The sequence below is a fragment of the Callospermophilus lateralis genome, chromosome 6 (assembly GCF_048772815.1).
Source record: "Callospermophilus lateralis isolate mCalLat2 chromosome 6, mCalLat2.hap1, whole genome shotgun sequence".
Lineage (NCBI taxonomy): Eukaryota > Metazoa > Chordata > Mammalia > Rodentia > Sciuridae > Callospermophilus > Callospermophilus lateralis.
The window spans coordinates 78,591,616-78,606,535 of record NC_135310.1 but is presented as its reverse complement, the minus strand read 5'-3'; the positions used below and the strand labels follow the sequence as shown (position 1 = coordinate 78,606,535).

General features: G+C 35.9%; 1 protein-coding gene across 4 annotated transcripts in view; it reads left to right on the top strand.

The window, feature by feature from the left end:
• The first annotated feature begins 3,125 nt into the window (after positions 1-3,125).
• The window catches only part of Dop1a (DOP1 leucine zipper like protein A), a 103,236-nt gene continuing 91,441 nt past the window's right edge, over positions 3,126-14,920 (top strand). For all 4 annotated transcript variants that reach the window (XM_076858463.2, XM_076858462.2, XM_076858464.2 and 1 more), the window contains exon 1: positions 3,126-3,210. The gene's annotated coding sequence lies outside the window, so the exon portion shown is untranslated. The remainder of the gene's footprint in view (positions 3,211-14,920) is intronic.

The window sequence follows — 14,920 nt, the reverse complement described above, 5'->3', positions numbered from 1 at the left end:
AAATTAAAGGATCAATCATTCATATAACCTGGAATAATTCCAGATAACGCATTTCTACTATTTTACAAAAGTAAAGACTAACTCAGAGAAATCAGAATTTCATTACAAGATAATTTTTGAAAGTTTGCTAAAGGATCTACTATAATATACATACTTCTAATGCAGAAATGTAAAAATATAAGATCACAGTAGAATTACAAAAGGACTTTTTAAAAACAACACTTATTTTAAAAGAAAAAAATGATGGTTTGTATAAAAAATTCTGTTTATTGATGCTTCATTTTATCATTTCAAAGTCATAATTACTATACACCAAACTTGAAGCATATCAATTTTTAAAAAATCCTTAAAATCTATAAAGATACTGGATTAAGATAATTTTTCTAAAATCAGTTTTTGGAGTTTTAAACTTTATGGTATTTGCTGCACAAATTCTTGTTCCATCAGAATAATTTTAAATCATGCATGGAACTTGGTAAAAATAAATTAACTTAGTAAAATTTAGTAAAAATATAAACTTTTCTATTCGTTTTCAACTATTTCATCTATTTAATGGATGATGATCACTTGATATACTATTCCATCATTAACCCCCAAGGCTGTCATAAATACTGACATATCAAAATAGATAATATTCTTAGAACAGCATATTTTTTAGAACAGCATGTTCTTAACAATTAATGTTTTATTAGTTTAAAAGAATGTTATATTCAACAAATGGTGCTGGGAAAATTGGATGTCCATATGCAATAAAATGAAATTAAACCCCTTATCTTTCACCATTCACAAAACTCAACTCAAAGTGGATCAAGACTAGGAATTAAACCAGACTCTGGGCCTGATAGAAGAAAACTAGGCCCAAATGTCCATTATGTGAGATTAGGCCCCAACTTCCTTAATAAGACTCCTATAGCATAAGAATTAATATCAAGAATCAATAAATGGGATGGATTCAAACTAAAAAGCTTCTTCCCAGCCAAAGAAACAATCAGTGAGGTGAATAGACTACAATTTGGGGACAAATTTGTTTTTAAATATTTTGTTTTAGTTATAGTTGGATACAATAGCTTTCTTTTCTTTTTATGTGGTGTTGAGGATCAAACCCAGGGCCTCACCCATGCTAGGGGAGCGCTCTACCGCTCAGCCATAACTCCAGGAACAAATTTTTAACATATGCACATGAGATAGAGCACTAATCTCTAGATATATAAAGAACACAAGAATCTTAACACCAAAACCACAAATAACCCAATCAATAAATGGGCCAAGGAACTGAACACGTTTCAAAAGAAGATATACATTCAATCAACAAATATATGAAAAAAATGTTCAACATCTCTAGCAAGTTAGAGAAATGCAAATCAAAATTACTCTAAGATTTCATCTCACTCCAGTCAGAATGGCAGCTATTAATAATACAAACAACAATAAGTGTTGGCGAGGATGTGGGGGGAAAAGGCACACTCATACATTATTGGTGGGAATGCAAATTGGTGCAGCCAATATGGAAAACAGTATGGAGATCCCTTGGAATGAAACTGAAGCCAGATTTAAAGTTAGGTAGTCAGTGTAGTTAGGTAAATCGGGTCTAATATCGAGTAAGATCCAAAATGGAGGCCATGTTTAGAATGAATTCCGGGAAAAGTTGAACAACTCTTGGAATGTTAATGAAGTCCGGGAAAGTCCAAGGCCCAGAGCCCATCCCAAAGAAGTGTTAATAAACAGCCCCCAGCAAACTTGAAGATGCTGACTCAGAAGTCCTTCCTGACCAGATTACTTCTTTGGCTCACCTGGGCCCCACCCTCGGGCCTTCCCACCTACATTCCATCACTGAAAGAACTATAAAAAGGGAAAACAACCGCACTTCCACGGATTCCATCTCTTGGGTCCCCTTATTCCTCCGGGAGAAGTCTTTTCTGCTGTCCTTTAATAAACTTCTAATTTCCACTCTGACCTTGCCTCAGTGTGCTTCTCTGGTGTTATTCTTCAACATTGGGGAAGCAAGGACTCCTCACAGGTCAACAGCGGTAACAAAACCACCATTTGACCCAGCTATCCTACTCCTTGGTCTATACCCAAAGGATTTAAAAGCAGCATACTATAGGGACACAGCCACATCAATGTATATAGCAGCACAATTCACAATAGCTAAACTATGGAACCAACCTAGATGCCCATCAATAGATGAATGGATAAAGAAACTGTGGAATATATACACAATGCAATATTATTCAGCATTAAAAGAGAATAAAATCATGGTATTTGCAGGTAAATGGATGGAATTGGAGAATATAATGCTAAGTGAAGTTTGCCAATCCCAAAAAACCAAATGCCCAATGTTTTCTCTAATTTAAGGGTGGGGAGGGCATGGGAACATTAGATGAACTAAAGATAGGGCAAAGGAAGGGGAGGGATAGGGAAGGGGCATGGGGATAGGAAAGATGGTGGAATGAGATAGACATCATTACACTAAAACATGTATGAAGACACGAATGGTGCTACATGTGTACAACGAGAGATATGAAAAATTTTGCTCTGTATGTGTAATATGAGTTATAATGCAATTTGCTGTCATATATAACAAATTAAAATTTAAAAAGAGATCGTTATATTTTATTTAAAGAGTCACACATTTGTAAAAACTTTCTTTTGTTCTCTCCCCTATAGTCTGGGCAAAACGGTGAAATCCGCCTTGACGCAATTTGACATGATAAAAAGGGCTTTATACTCGGTGCCCAATGACATCAATATTTGTCTCCTAACTTCACACTGGCCCTCTCGGGACCTTAAGTTATTCATATAAAATATTCATAATTCTTTAAGTTATTAAAGAACAAAAATTGTACATCTACTTAAATAATTATTTAAATAATAATTAAAATCTGTTTTCGATTCCTATAAGCCCTTCAAATTCTCCATCAAATTGGAACTTTTCCAGGCGAGTTAAAAATGCCTGCTAAACCCCTTTCCTGGTCCACTCCCGTGACCGCTTCTCATTAATATACACTGGAGGGCGCTGTAGCACCAACGAGCGTCAGCTGGCACGGAGTGATAGGGGGCGGGATCGAGGGCCGTCAACGTCGACGCCGGCGTGGGAGCGCGCACTGCACACTGGGAGCTGTCACTAGGCCCTTGGGCTCTGGGCCTTCGTGTCGCTGTCGCGGTTGCCAGGAGAGCGGCGCCGGCGAGGAGCGGCCGAGCCCACGGCAGGTAACAGGGTCCCCGCCCCCAGCGCGGTCGCGAGACTGGCTAGCTGCCTGTCCCGAGCAGCCTTCTCGGCCCAGCTCGTTCTGGAGCCACAGGGATGCCCCGCGGTGTCTGACTGCTGTGGCGTCGGGGGTGTAGCCGCGGTCCCGCTTGGAGCCGCGACGCCGCCAGCCGCCCTCTGGTTTCCGGGGATTCGCGAGCTGCGCAGGGACCCAAGGGCCAGGGCCAGATGGAGGCGCGAGGGTGGCCCAGGGCAGGGGTGACTGGAGGCGGGGCCGGGGCGTCGGGTGACCTGATCCAAGCCTTGGCGCTGGGGTTAAGCAGTGTGCAAGGCTGGGGAAGAGGTCCCACCTGTGCTGTAAAGACGCACGGAGTAGCCTCTTTGTTGGTGGAGTCGAGGCATCGTGTCGTCTGCTTGGTCTGGTGGGTTCTTTTTGAGTAGGGAGGGCGAATGTCAGTTATGGTCAATGGTCCCAAGTAAGGGGTTAGAAAGGAGTACAGAAGTTTATTAAGAGGAAGCCGGAATAGTCATACGGAAGTTGTTAACAATTATTCACCTTTGATTTCCAAACTCTTTTGAAGTTGCAACATAACAATAGTTACTTGTTCCTTTTCCTCCATTCTTCTACCCTGAGGGGGCCCGAATGGCTCACAAGTGTTCTCTCTCTCTCTCTCTCTCTCTCTCTCTCTCTCTCTCTCAAGCTAAGTGAGTAGTGTTTTGATTAATCTTACATTATCTTAGAGTTCTATGGAGTTAAAGAAAGATAAAGATTGAAAAAGCCTGATTTAGAGACTGTAGTTAAAACAATGAAAAACATTTTGGTTTACCACAAAATATAGAAAACATAGGCCTTGAACTACTGAGGAAAGAAATTTGTTTTGATGTTGTTGGCTTTTGATAATGCAGACATAAATTATTATATTTTAATTTTATTTGTAAATATTAATATAGCCTTCTATGAATAACATGTCAGCATTTTATGTACTAAGTCACTGCTTCATGGCCAACACAAAAGTTTTGTCAAATACAACCACAGGTAGTCCAAGTGCCTTATTTTAGTGATTGCTTTCAGACAAGCCTAATCACTCCTCAGAATTGCTAAGCATCAATTAATCCCCAGGCAGACTTCATTATTAGGGACCCAATTTTTAAAAATATTTTTAAAGTTTTTTTTTTATTTGTTGATGGACCTTTATTTTGTTTTATGTGGTGCTGAGAATCAAACCCTTACACATTCTAGGCAAGCACTCTTCCACTGAGCTCTAATCCCAACCCAGGGACCCAATCTTTTGAAGAAAGAATTAAAAACATCTTGGTTAATACACAAATCAGAAAACGTGATGATAAAATATAAGGTGTAAATTTAATGCTATCAATTAACATTGACTATGCAGTCAAAGGAGTCCCATTTTGTAGTTGAAGTGGAAAGATCTCTGGTCTGAAGATGAAGAGATGAGCTTCAAGTTCTTCATTATACTGTCAACCAGGTGTGATTTCCCTAGGCCTTAGTTTTTGTGGGTTTGTTGGTTGGTTTTGTTTCTTGGGTTTTTTTTTTTTAGGTGAGGGTGGGAAGTGCTAGGACGGAGCCCAGGAATTCATGCTTTTTATCACTAAAATCCATTGTAGACATTCTTTTTTTTTTCCTTTGTGTGACTGTGTGTGTGTGTGTGTGTGTGTGTGTTTTGCATGTGCTAGGAATCAAATCCATGGCCATGCACATGCTAGGCCTGTTTTTGATATTAAAGGGAATTTGGAAAGACCAGGATTTTCCAAACTGATGTTTCCCCTGAACACAATACAAAGCAATTACTAGGCTTCTTTCTCCTGAAGAATTTTCCATGACAAATGATTTGGGAACTTACTGGATTAAATTTAATTTTGATTTGCTTATAAAGGCAGACTCCTAAAAACTTTTACTGCTATACTTACATGTATATAATCTCCAGGAGAAGGTTATCATAGCATTTCCTAAATTTACCTTGGCAGAAAGCCTGTTTTCTCATGACTGACATGTTAACATCTCTTAAAATATAATTACATAGAAAACCAATTTGAAAATCATTATACTTGAACTGTATCCACTATCAATTGTAAAATTCTATGCATTATGCCTTTTTGTTGTCAATTTAAGCTTTGTAGAGCATAAAGATCTAGTTGCAACTCATTGCTATAACAAAATCATTATATTTTCCATTGTAAAATATTAAGTATGCACACATGTCTCTTGTAAGTCTTAATGCTTTATTTTATGGCAAAAGAGTATCTTCTTTTTTGGTCTATTGATGCTTTTCTTTAACTGTAATTCATTTTTTGAATTTTATTTTATAGTTTTATTGATTTTATTCAGTTTGGCATTTTAAGGTGCCAACAAGTAGACTTATTGATAATGACGATAGTGACATTACTTTTATCATGATGATTTCTCTTTCTAGCTATGAATTCTTAAAACTTAGTATTTAATACCTACATAATTTCAAGAGTTTAGGCCATCAAAGAAAGCAAAGGTTAAAACAAATTGTGAGTCAGTTATTCCTTTCTTTCTTTCTTTTTTTTTTTTTTTTTTTTTTTTTGTGGTGCTGGGGATTGAACCCACGGCTTTGTGCATGTGAGGCAAGCACTCAACCTTCTGAGCTATATCCCTAGCCCCATGAGTCAGTTATTTCTAAATTGCATATAAACAGTATACAAGTGTTGAATACAATCTTAAATTATTTTTCTGAACTATATTAGGTATCATTAGTATATGACCCATGTAGATACTCTGTCTATTCTTTGTTAACTTTATTATGGGTTAGTGCTATCAATGTATAGATTTGTTTGAGGGGAGGGGTGAGAATAACATTTAATTTGAATAGAGAAGTCTTAAATCCAGTAAGTTCTCTCCTTGAAATAAAACTAATATGTAGAACTATAAGACTAATGTTTTTCTATTGTAAAGCTAATTGCTAATAGCTTTTAATTGAGAATTGTTATATGAAAATAAATGCTTTTGATTCAAAGTTGTGATTTCCCTTTTCTCTTTATTGCATTTATCTCCTCCTTCCCGAGCTCTCTAAACTTGAAAACTCAGGGACATTTCATTGTTTTTTTTTTTTATTGTTGGTTGTTCAAAACATTACATAGTTCTTGATATATCATATTTCACACTTTGATTCAAGTGGGTTTTGAACTCCCATTTTTACCCCGTATACAAATTGCAGAATCACATCAGTTACACTTCCATTGATTTATATATTGCCATACGACATTTCATTGTTTATATCAAAGATATTATCAAATTTATTGAGGAAAAACTTACATACAATAGTATGCACCCATTTTATGGTACATTTCAATCTATGAGCATGTAGCCACCACCAGAACCAGGATTTGGAATGTGCCAACAATCATGCCTATACTGTTATATTTTGCTTTCTTAAAATTCTTACCATATCTAAATTATAGCTGTCTTTCAAGTCCTAGCTAAAAATGCCACCTTTTCTGTGGATATACTAATTACCTTATTTTGAAATAATTTCCTCCTCTTCTGACTTTCTTATATATATTTTAAGTATTCCTCTCTGTCCTTCACAATAGCTAAACCAATGACATACATTTAGAAAGCATTTGTTATCCAAAAGAATAATTATTTCTGAAGCTTAAGTCATTGTTATATCATCTTCCAGATTTTAACCATATTTGCATACTTCCTATATACCATTTCCTTACATCAATGTGATTATGAAAATTATCTTTAAAAGAAACCTGAAATAACTATGAATTAAAAGCAGGTAGCATTTGCCATAAACAGAAGGTTAGATACATTGGTAAAAATAATGAAAACAAAACATTGTTAGTTTCTAGTTAGAAACTATTGCTCTCTAAAGGCTCTAAGCCTGAGACTCTGTTCATTGTTTAAAAGGGAATCTAGCCAGAATTTCAGTGGTGTTGATAATATCCTAGCACCAAATTTTCGACTTTCTTCTTAATTCAGTTAGAGGAATTGAACAAGAATGAAGAGGGAGTAACTTTCTCACTTGAATATCACTTAGCACAGTCCTCTTATTCCATGGAATCATCTTCCATCTTTTTGGTGGCCCAAAGTTTAAGATAATGAGGTTTTGAAAATTCCTTGGAATTCTACCTGTGCAATCCAGAATCCAGAAATAAAGTATTATTGTAAATTTAAAAGTGTACTATAGTGGCTCAGGAAGCTGAGGCAGGAGGAGTTGCCAGCTTCAGCAAAAGCAAGGCACTAAGCAACTCAGTGAGACCTTGTCTCTAAAAAAATACAAAATAGGGCTGGGGATGTGGTTGAGCGGTCGAGTGCCCCTGAGTTCAATCCCTGGTACCCCCAAAAAGTATTATAATTAACTTATTATTAAAATACAGTACAAAGTTGAAAACTTAATATTGAATCAGAAGTGTTTACTCTTTCAAAATTGTTCTTAATGCTGGGTGTGGTGGTGCACGCCTGTAATTCCAGAGGCTCAGGAGACTGAGACAGGAGGATCATGAGTTCAAAGTCAGTCTCAGCAAAGGTGAGGTGGTAAGCAACTCATTGAGAGCATATAAAAACCGTTTTTAAATAAAATACAAAATTGGGCTGGGGATGTGGCTAAGTGGTTAAGTGCCCCTGAGTTCAATACCCAGTACAAAAAAAAAAAAAAAAAAATGCCCTTAATGTTAGTAATGTTACTTGTGTAAATGCAACACTAGCACTTTATTGTTATTAAGGTGCATTTTATATATAAAACCTAATCTAAAAGAATAAGTCAGAATCACTGGGAATCTTTTATTAGATGAAATGATAACTATTGATTTAGGAGTGATGGAATATTAATATGTTTATCTGGCAGAGCTCCTATGTGAGTAGATAAGGGTAATAAAAAGAATCTCCTATCTCCTTTACTTCAATCTCTGGTCATGTAAGTTTTATATAGCCTTGTTTTCATATTTCATCCTGCCAGAGACATCTGTAGATAATGACAAATTTTCCTCTCTCATAGAAGGAATTTCATGTAATTAGGAATATAAGTTTCCTGAACTTCCATTGTATATATGTATATTGTGTTTCAAGTTGTTATTATTTGCAGGCATATATAGAGATTTTGAGCCTAAAGTTTGCTGTTATTTTGAGTTCATCACAAGGAGCTCAGTTAAGTAAACCATTAGTTTGGCATTACTGTTTTAAAGAAAAAAAAACTGAGTGATGATAATAAGTTTATCAGTTCACACAATGGTTTGCTTCTCAACAAGAAATTAGATTGCTGTTGATCTGAGGTTCTGGGTACAACTTCTAACTGAAAGTTAGAAAAGAGCCATTTAGAATCCATACTGTTCATTACTTAATAGATTCTTCCCTAACTAAGTAGTTTTTTTATTGTTTTTTTTACTGTAAAATAAAGTAGAAGTCTAGCAACAATGCAGAGAAAATGTCATTATTAAGGAGTGACAACTGACTAATCAGAAAAAGTATGAAAGCATAGCAGTCTTAGTCCTTTGAATTATACAGGTAAAATGGCCCTACATTTTTCAGTTGCTTTTGTTTATGAAAGGGTGTTATAAAATATCAGCTATCTGAAATCCTTAGAATATGTTATTCTCATTAAATTTTCCAAATACATGTTCTAGAGTTTTTTAAATACCACAAATGCCATCCCAGACCACTGATTATGTTTTTGTTTGTTTTTATATGATCTAACTGGCACAGTGACTTTTCCATACATTGACACGTCTTAACATTTTGTGTCTCAATTTTCAAATTTCCTGAAAAGAAGTTTTTCTCTTCCTAACAAAAAAAGTAAAATGTAATACTTACTTTAAATTCATCTCTGGTCATTTTTGTAAAAAAATATGTATATTTAAATTACATGCATATTGTATACAGTGTTACCACCATTTAGGAGTTTACCTCTGAATCTGAAAGAGGGGTTCCAGCAACATAATCATTTTTATAGCATCTAAAGTTTTACTGCAAGGCTGTCTTCAAAGCACTGTGCTCCAAGCCTACCTGGTTCTATAACTTGATGATTTCAATTTTATAAAATCTGATAACTACTGTTTATACAGTGTCTTTTTAAGTTATAGAAGTTTTTCAAAGGAAAGTATATTTGAGAATAAACTTTTTCATGTATTGCTGTGTGACAAGTTATCTCAGATTGTAGTGATTTCAAACAATTATTTCACAGTTTGTCAGAAGGGAAGAGGGAGTTATTTGACTGTGAAGTTCTAGCTTAAGTTTTTATGAGGTTGCAGTCTGACATTGGCCAGAGCTGCGGGCATCTGAAGGTTTGTTTAGGATTGGAGAATCTACTTCCACAGCACCTTGCTCATGTGTTTAGCAAGTTCCGGCAGTTGGTGGGAAGTCTCAGTTCAATATCTTTTGAATATTCTTTTCAAATTCACAATGAGTAGTATAGATATTGCATGCTGAGAAATATGTACTGCTTATTATTTAGTCACATTCATACACTGGCTTCTATTGATCCTTATTTCCTGATATTCACACCCTTGTGCAGTTCTTTCCCACACAAAATTACTGCTGGCCTGTCTGAATAAGTAGAATACTAATGAATTCAAAGTAAAAGACATTGCAGCTTCCACTTCGATGTTTCTTGCGTCACCCATTCTGGCGCAAACTATCTTCTATGTCATATGGACTCCATGAACCTAGTTTCTGAGTTCAGCACTTAAGATATAGATCTTAATTTTCAGTTATTATGTGGTGAACAGAGGAAATGTCATAAATTGCACAGTTACTACTTCATGTTCTTTAGGTATATCATTCATTCACTCATCTAAATTCTAAACTTATTACCATAAGTAGGGAATAATTCATGTGACTTTAAAAGTATTCAAAGTATGTAGTGAAAAGGCTGCTTCTACCTTGCCTTCATCTACCCAGTTATTACCTATCCCTCAGAAGGTAATGAGATTCATTATTCTTGTATATTCTTTTTAGAGACAGATCATGCATATGCAAATTAATGTATATTTCCCTCTTTTATATAAATGAGAGCATATTATAAGCACTATCTTGCATCTTGCTTTTTTTTTAGTTTGTGTATCTTGAACATTTTCAAAATCAGTGCTTAAATTTTATTTATCTTTTTTTACCAGCTGAGCATATTCTGTTTCATCATTCAATTTTTGTAATGTTTATTGATTATTCAGTATTATTCAAGCACTTTTCAAGGGGCAAGGGATGTGGAAGCTTTAATAATAGATTAAGCCTTTCTGTCATAGGAATTGTGACCCCTGAGAATCACAATTAAATTGCAATAAAACAAAGTAACTTCTAGGACAGAAGAAGTAGAGTATATAATGGATATTCATAGGAAGGAGGTATATATCTGACCAGATAAGATTTCTCTAAGTAGATAAAATCTGAGGCCTGAATGCTGAGTAGGTATTAGCCAGATAAGTTGAGATGTAAACAGAAGGAATAAAGGTAGACTATCAATAAATGACTTTAAAAACATATTACAAAGTTACCATAATCTAAACAGTGTGATAGATTAATGAAATAGGAGAACTCCTAAATAAGCTTGAATGTGTGTAGTCAAATGGTCGTCAACAAGGGTGCATGTCCACCCAACAGGGAAAGAACAGTTCTTCAAACAAAAGCAATGGGAAAACAGGATATCCACATGCAAAAGATTGAAATTAGACTCTTATATACAAAAATTAACTCTAAATGTTTAAAAAACTGAATGTAAGACCTAAAACTATAAAACTCATTTAAGATTTTCATGACATTGAGCTCTGTGATGATCTCTTGGATGTGACAGTGAAAGCAAAAATAGACAAATAGAACATAGGAAACTTAATTTCTGTTCATGAAAGAACACAACAGTGAAAAGACCTGAGGCTAATGCTCATACATAAAGAACTCCTACAACTCAATAATAACAACAAAACCCAGTTTTAAAATAGACCAAGGATTTAAATAGAATGGACATATTTCCCAAGATGATAAATAAATGGCCAGTAAACTAACAAAATACTCAAAGTTGCTGGGCATGATAGTGCACAGTTGTGATCCCACAACTCAGGAAGCTGGAGCAGAAGAATTGTAAGTTTCCAAGTTTAAGGCCAACTTCTGCAATTTAGGGACTCCTCCACCATATCTCAAAATATAAAAAGGTGTCAGGAGCCATTCTCACACGTGACTGGGTGACTCCTGGTTAGGGTCTGAGGCGCTCTGGCTGTGTCGGAGCTTTCCCGGCCCTCCCCTGTTGAGAGAACCTGTCCGTGTGGGGGTGTAACTGACCACTGACCCCCGAGGCCCAATCACTGACCCTGACCTTGGAGTGCGGCCCCCCCTTCAACCTTCATTGGATGGAATTATCCCCTGAATTCCTTGTTCTCCAATAAAAGGCTACTCCCTGGCGTGCTCACTCTCTCTCTCTCCTGCTAGCCCTGAGTAATCCTTGCTGCCCTGCCAGGCAGTTAGAGGTGGGAACCAGAGAGGGGAGCCGTCTCGGACCTGGTCATAGAAAAAGGTAACTGAGTCTGTGTGTTTATTTCGATCTCACTAGCTAACTTTTATGCCAAGAACCTCATTAATGAAACCATTGCGCTGGTCGCATGGTAGAAAAAGGCTTATTGATGTAGCTCAGTGGTAGAGCACCCCTGAGTTCAGTCTCCATTACCAGGAAAAAGACAGGGAAATGCTCAAGGTCACAATGCAAATAAAAATCACAGTTACCCCTTACACTGATTAAGAGGGCTACTATAAAAGCAAAACAACAAAATAATAAACATTTGTAAATATGTAGAGAAATTAGAAGTTCCTGTGTGCTGTTAATAAGGATGTGAAATGGTGTAGTTCCTATGGAAAACATTATTATAGTTCCTCAAAAAAATTAAAAATAAAAGAACCCTGTGATCATGGAATCCCATGTTTGGATATATATCTAAAAGAATTGGGAGCAGAATCTTGAGAGAGTTGCATACCCACATTCATAGCAGCAATATTCACAATAATCAACAGGTGAAAACAGCCTAAATGTACATTGATAGATAAATGCATAAACAAAAGACAGTATGCGTGTAGAGTGGAATATTATTCAGTCTTTTTTTTCCTTCCTGTAAAAGGAAGGAAATTCTGACACGTATTACAACATAAATGAATCTTGAGGACATTATGCTAAATGAAACAGGATAGTCATAATGAAAAGACAAATACTGTATGGTTCCACTTATATGAGATATCTAACATAGTCAAATTCATAAAAACAGAAAGTAGAATGATGGTGAAGCTTGGGGAGGACAAAATGGGGAATGTTTAATGGAAAGTTTCAGTTTTACAAGATCAAACAGTTATGGAGATTGACTGCACAATAATGTGAATATACTTAACACTATTAGACCATGTATGTAATTGACCTATCAGTGATGTTTACAGGTTTCACCAAAATGTATGAAACTTATTTGAAATTTTTATTTTCTGAACTATTATTTTGGCCCTACCTAATGATCAACTCTCATGAATTACATCTCTGTGCGAGGAAGAAAAAAAGAACTGTCTTATTAGGTCTTATAAATCATACTTTGGATGCTTAATGATAACTAAGATCTGATCTCATGGAGATTATGTTGTTTTCTCACTCTGTGTCTTTACCTGAGAGGCTTTTAAGTAAGACACAAGACTTAGTACAAGCATAATGAAGTTTATTAGAAGAGAAAGAAGTGGGGGGAAGCACCCTTCAGGGAGAGAGTGGGTCCTCTCTGAGAAGAGAGCAGACAACTCACTTCATTGTGTCCCAGATTTTATTGAGGTAGGAGAGAGATTGCCCAAGTATCACCTCTCGGCTCTGGATTGACAAACTACATTAACCAACAACCTATGAGCAATTCTTGGTTATCTTCACCTGGGTGACAAATCCTAATTGGAACTGGTTTTACAGAATTTATGGTCAGTGGGCTCCAGTATTAATCATCCTATTTTTCTGGTCTGAGACTCTGGTCTGTATTATTTGTGTAGGATCTTCTTTAACAATTAGACCCTTCTGAGCAAACCTACTCTTGCCCTTTGGTTCCCACCCCCTGCATTCATCTATCTTGCTCCAGTGATGTAAGAGCTAAGGCAAGGGTCCTGAAATAGCCATCTTGTCAGACCTCGTGGTACCACTGAAGCAGGGCTATTGATTAACCAGTTTGTTCTGTACCAAGTATTCTTGATCCACTGTTCATGTCTAAGTGCTACCTAACATTTAATAGTAGACCTATAAACTGAACCATACCTCTGCTCTACCAGGAATTTCACAACTGTCCTGTGCATCCTAAATTTGGGAACCGTCTCACCTCTAATGCTCTTTTGGGGTGCACATCCTAACCTGCAGTATCTCTAGGATTTCATTTCACTTGGAAGCGTATTTTTACTTCTTCAGAATTATTTTGTCAGGGAAGTACATTGTCCTTTTTTAAATAATGTATGTATTTCTCCCTTGCCATCTGATTGATTGAATTAGAATCAGTGTTTTACAGAGCATTAAAGAACAAAACCCCCTTCCATATTTTAATTAATTATTTTACCTTAGATTTTAGTTTAACCTAAGCACTATAAGTACTGAGCAGTCAGCTATTTGGATTTTTCAGAGTTGAGTTTTGGCCCCTGTACTTAAATTGGGGACTTAGGAAGAATGATAAAACAGTATGTACTTGCATAAATTATAGTGTTTTGTTTTGTTTTTTTTTTTAGAAAAATGCAGTAGAAAAAGAAAGCACTGTCACTAAAACAAAAAGTCTAAATAGCTTGAACAGGCTTTTGGAAAATGAATAAGCAAAGAGAGAGTATTCCAGAAGAAAGAATTAAGAGATATGGGAAAAGTAGTTCAGAAAGATACTGATTAAGGGCCAGTTTCAGGAGTCAACCTGCTAGATATCTTCCTGGTTCTTCTTACTCTTTGAAGAACCTCAGACACTAATTTCTTTATATGTGTATGAATTCATGAGTTTATCTCCATGGATTTGATGTGAACATTACATGAATAATTTATATGGAAAGGTTTAGCATACTACCTGACACAGAGTAATTAAGTCAGCTTCAGTCTAATTATTATCATCATCATCTTGAATATTGTATAGACAAGGGTTTATATGACTAGTGTGTTTTGTGGGCAGAATGATAATTTCTATCTCATGGACATGTGTTACATAGCTATTTACCATTTGATTCTTAAAGTAGAATCCCAGTTATCTGTTAATAAATGATTTAGGTGAATTTACATTCAGTTTTCTATTTTCTAAATCACTTTTTTTCATATTGCTTATGTGTACTAAAAATCACAGAATTTTAAGATGTTTGATTAGTACATTTAGTTATACATTATAGTGGGGTTTGTCAAAGACATAACCATGCAGGCATGAACATAATTTGTTCCATTTCAGTCCCCAGTACTTCCTTTTCCTTCTCTTCCTACCTCTTCCTGTTCCCCTTCCTCTACTCTACAGGTCTTACTTCTGTTTATTTTTTTAATTGGTGCTTTATAGTTATACATAAAGGTGGAATTCATTGTGGGATATTCATATATGTACATAGGATAATTTGTACATATATTTTACTCCACCATTCCTCCCTTTCCCATCCCTCTTCCCTCCCCTTTAATCTCCTTTCTCTGCTCCTCTAATCTCTCTCTATTTTCATGGCATCTAACCCTCCTTAATTGCTCTAGCTTTTTCCATATGAAAAAAAATTGACTCCTCACTTTGAGTCTGGCTTATTTC